Raw genomic sequence first — 5,366 nt, 5'->3', positions numbered from 1 at the left:
TACTGATTATTTCAACTTTTTTTTTTTAAATAAATGTGACAACTTAAAACGTCTCTGCTTAAAGTGAGATAAATCTTTCAACTGTTTTGTTACCCAGCTGTTTAATATCCCAGTTTCCCCAAAGTGGAAAAATTTGTATACAAATGTTTTCTATGACTTAATAAAAATATATGGCACATCTTTTGTTTAAAAAGGCAAACATTTGTGAAAATGGTTTTGTCATATGGACTCCCTTTTGTATGAGTGCATGTATTCATGCATACACCCACACAGACACACTATGAATTTGACAGAGCTGAAAAACCAGGGGAGGACTGGTGGACAGGAAGTAGTGTCAGTAACACTGCCACAACAAAGCAAGAAAAGCAGAAATTAATGAATTCAAAAAGAAATGAAGTGGTTACCTCATTGGGAAGAGGAGCTGGGTACTGATCTTTTATCAAGGAAAATACAAAATAAAGTGATTTTTTAAAAAAAATACAGTGCTATCAAAGATAAGTCTTATATAGCCAGTGCTCAAAATAGAATGCAATGAAAGATTTAGGCCTCTCTTTAAATATGTAGATTTGTTTTAAAAACTTAAATTTTTGTAACTTTTCTTTTAATTTCTTCACCTTTTTTTCCTACCCTTCCAATGTATAGATGAAAACACGAGACCACCTACCCCTCCATCCCCTTTCAGTTGATGCTGTTGCTTCTTATTTCGCTGGGAGAAAGAAAGTGATCAGAGGGAAACTTATTCATCTACCAGCATCTGTACTATTACCGTGCTATTCCAAGCCACATCATCTCTTCTGGATGACTATGGTAGCCTCCTAACCAGTCTGTTGCTTACATTCTTACATCCTACAGCAGCCAGAATGGACCTTCTAAGATGTAATCTGGTAGTGCCCCTTAATAGTTAGTATAAAATTCAAAGACTGTTCCAAGGCCTACAAGGCCCTGTAATATCTTCCCACTCCTGCTACTTCTTTATTCTTTTATTTCCTACTATTCTCCTTTTATTACATCCGTTGTTGGCTTTCTCTCCCTTTCCCCACGGTAGCGCTTCCAAAATTCGGCTTTGCAAGATCCTACCCCACCAACTCTCATATTCACAGTAGCTGACCTTACTTTCTCCTCTCAGATAATTGGGTGGAATCCCCTTTGATTGCTCCCCATGGCCTACCACCTCATCAGTTTGTCTATATTCACACCCGTCCTCGTGTGGTTACGTCTGCCTGGACCTCCTAAGAATCTACCTCATGCTTGGTGGCCAGTCACAGTGACCTACAAGCCTCTATGAAAAAGTGACCAGGATCTCCCCACCACCCATTTTGCTGTCACACTCAGATTTGTCATGGTGTCCCTAGGCTCAGCACCTATCACCGAGGGATCTGAATTTCCCTGGTTCAACCTTTCTGGTTTTATCCACTTGTACATATGGGTGGCTATATTAGTCTGCATCCTCCATGAAGCAGACACCAACAGGACTAAATGTGCAAGAATTTTGTTAAGAGAAGCTCCTTTGAGGTAAACTAGAAAGGGAGTGAGGAAAAGCTGGGAGAGCCAATAGAGGCAAGCAGTTCTGACCACCAATGAAGGAGGGAGGGTCAAGTGAAAGTATCTTAGACCATCGCACATTCCGAGGAAGTTTCAGCAGGGTCATCAGGGAGTCCTTGAGCCAAAGACAACTGTCAGAGCAACGCACTCGGAATTGTATTCCTGCCACACTCAGTCGTTGACTTTGAGCAGCCAGTGGGAAGGCTCAGTGTGAACATAGCACGGATTTCAGAGCACAGTAGCTGAGCCCTTAGCCAAATCTCACCTTTCTAAAGCCCCCGTGTCCTGTTCAAAATGGATTCAAACCTATACTTTTCTGTGGACTTAGGTGTTCCTATTCTTTCTGAAGGCTGATGCCCTCACCTCAGCCCTCCAACCATCTCAGGGGTGTCACTCCCTCACTTCTTTACTCTCCTGTTCATTATCAAACTCATGCTTTCCACTGGGTCCATCTCTCTAGCCTGTAACATTTGCAAATCTCTCTAATCCTAATGATTAAAAGAAAGAATATCTTTCTGGACCCCTGATCTCTTCTAATGATATTCTCTCCTTGTTTTATAGCCAAAGTCCTTAGAATACTAGATTTTCCCTCTCTCCTAATCACTGAACTCTTGTTTCTTTTCTTATCCTGGTAGGGGCCTCACTCTTATAAGGTTCCCAGTTACTTCCTGATGGCCACATCCAAAGGACATGTTTGGTTCTCTGGTGTCCCCTAGTCCTGTCCTTGACTTTTCTCTCCTCATGCTCATGCTCTCTCCTAGGTTGTCTCATTTATTCTCATGACTTTGACTCCTGTCAGGAGGCTGGTGCCTCCTAAGTCTCCACCTCCAACAGGATTCCTCCAGAGCTTCCCTCTTCACTAGCAAATGCCTACTGGATATCATGGAATAATCTACAGCATCTCCAGCTCCAACTTGTCCTAAATTTCAATTTGTTATTTCCCTACCAACCAGTGATTTTCCTTCTGTTTCCTTGGATTGAGAGAGTGGTATCATCACCCATCTGGCCAGCCCAAACTAAAGCCCTGGGGGCAATACTAGGTACAATTAAGAGCAAGGCTCTTCAAGTCCAACTGCCCAAGGTCAAACCCTGGTTATTCCACATACTGACCAGGTGACCTTGGCCAAGTTACAGCTTCTCTGAGTTGCAGTTTCCTCATTGCATATGAAGCACTTAGCACAGTGCCTGGTACATAAGCACTCAACAAACATTAGCTATAAGCTTCATCTTAATCGTTATTATCATCATTGCTATCCTAGACTTCTATCTCTCCCAATAGCCAGCAGTCAGTCACCAAGTCCCAACAAATCTACCTAACAAAAAACACTCTCACATTGTTGGGAAAATGGAACAATTTGGTCTGGTTCTCCTCGCCTTGGAGCCGGTTTAGGGTGGTTCAGTAACATTGTATGTGTGGGTGGAGTAAGTGCCACTGCACTGCGGTGCTGCTTTGCCTAGTTTTTACTGCCTCGGGTGCCCGCCCTGCTCAGCCATGTTTTTCCAGACCTGCAGCTTCCAAGGACCATGTGGCCAGTCACCTAGCTTATAGACCTGTGTGGAGGGGTCTGGTGACCCAGCCTGCCATGTGAAGGGTTTGTGGCCCAGTCTGTGAATGGGTTTGAGGGGTCTGGGAGCTCCAGACCCAGCCCTAGCTCAGCCATCAGCCCAGTCGGTGCAGGATTACCGGCAGATAAAAGAGCCGTGACAACTAGCGTGGCCGCCTAGCTTTACAATTGGCGTCACGAACAGGATTAAGAACTAGACAATTGGTGATGTCAGCAGGATTATGCCAGACACACATCTTTCCCCTCTTTTTCATGCACGTAATCAATCCTCTCTTCTCTTCTTTCTCTAAGACCATTTCAGCAGCCTCCTACTTTTATTTACCCTCAAATCCATCTTCAGACTGCAGCCCGAGTTCTACAATAACACAGATCTAACTGTGTCTCCCCCGACTCTAGTTGCTTCCCACTGACATCAGGGTAGAATCCCAACAAGGCCAGGCCTCAGCCAGGCTGCCCCCCTGCAATTGTCCCACAGTCCCAAGGCTGGTCAGCCTCCTATGGCCCTGCACATGTTGCTTGCTCTGCAGGAACTGCCTTTCCAGTTTCTCACCCACTAACTCTTGGTCCTCTTGGAAACTCAGCTCAGGTATCCTCACGTCCAGGAAGCCTCTTTTGACTCCTATTCCTTCTCCCTCAGTGTTGAGCAATGCCATTCTCTGCACCCACAGCACCATGTTGTCAACGTTTGTTCACAGACTTGCCTCACCCCACCCCACCACTACCTGTTTGGCAGTCCTGCTGTCAGCATTCACCCCTCACCAAGGGGCTTTACTTGTGGCCTCCAGTTGGCAATCAACAGAGATGTGTTGCAAACCCACCTACTATGTGCCAAGCACTACTGAATATACAGTGATTAATTAATAAACCTAGTCCCTGCCCATGTGGAATTTAGAGTCCAACAAGGGAGGCAGATATTAGACCAAAATAAGTTAAAATTAAAAAATTATACAAGCTGAATTTCCAGAAGAGAAATCTGTTTTCAACTTCTCTTGATAGAATCCCTCCGTGCTAGGCCCGTTTGCAAATGACTGAGGACATGGGGTAATGACCTCCTCACGACCTTGCCTCCTCCAGGTTGGGCACTCTCAGTCTCCCCTCCCATGCATGTGGCTACGTAAATGTAACTTAATTGTCAATTGCCTGACGTGTCCCTAAACTTCTAGCCTGTGGTGTCAGCCTTCTGTTTATATTCAAATTAAATAACCTGAACCTCCACCCCACACTTTAAGAAAATTGGTCTCAGCAATCACTTTCTCCATCAGCCTCTGAATATAAGAAAAGCACAAACCTCCCAAATTATGGAAGCAAACTTTTGAGTCAGTAGAATTTCAACTGACAGATGAAACTACCTTCTTTGCCCTTAATCATAGGGACCTGATCATATCTACTCCTCCAAATCAAGCTCTGAAAACCATTTATTCCCTACCCTAGCAAAGGTCCAAGACCATAGGTCTTGACACAATGCACAGATATGGCATTTTGTCTACTTTAGGGTGCTTTTTTTCCTCAATGAGCTAATCTAATCATATCTAGATTTTGCCCATTTTCTAAAAATCTACCTCTATTAGGAAAGTTTATAGTCCACTGATTCTTTTTTTTTTCTTTTTTCTTTTTTTTGTCTTTGAGATAAGATTTGTTTAACATAAAGTTCACCATTTTAACCATTTTAAAGTGTGAATTTAGTGGCATTCAATCCATTCATGATGTGGTGCAACCACCACCTCTAATTCCAAAATATTTTCATCACCCCAAAATAAAACCGTGTATCCTTTATTCAGTCACTCTCCATTCCACCCTTGCACCAGCCTCTGGCAGCCACTGATCTACATTCTGCCTCTTTAAATTTGCTTATTCTTGATATTTCATGTAAGTGGATTCATATAATACGTGGCCTTTTGCATCTGGCTTCTTTCACTTCACATAATGTTTTCAAGATTCATCCATGTTGTAACATATTATCATTCCTTCTTATCGCTAAATAATATTCCATTGTGTGGATGTAACACATCCATTTTAATTTGTTTATCCATTCATCAGCCAATGGACATTGGGTTGTTTCCACTTTTCGGCTATTATGAACAGTGTTGCGGTGAACATTCGTGTACAAGTTTTGGTGTGGACATATGTTTTCAATTCACTTGGGTATATACCTAGGAGTGGAATTGCTGGGTCATATGGTAACTGTATGTTTGACTTTGTGAGGAACTGCCAGATTGTTTTCTAAGGTCACTGATCCTTACACATAGCCACACATTGAAA

The sequence above is a fragment of the Cynocephalus volans genome, chromosome 3 (genome assembly GCF_027409185.1).
Source record: "Cynocephalus volans isolate mCynVol1 chromosome 3, mCynVol1.pri, whole genome shotgun sequence".
Lineage (NCBI taxonomy): Eukaryota > Metazoa > Chordata > Mammalia > Dermoptera > Cynocephalidae > Cynocephalus > Cynocephalus volans.
This window is presented reverse-complemented; position numbering follows the sequence as displayed.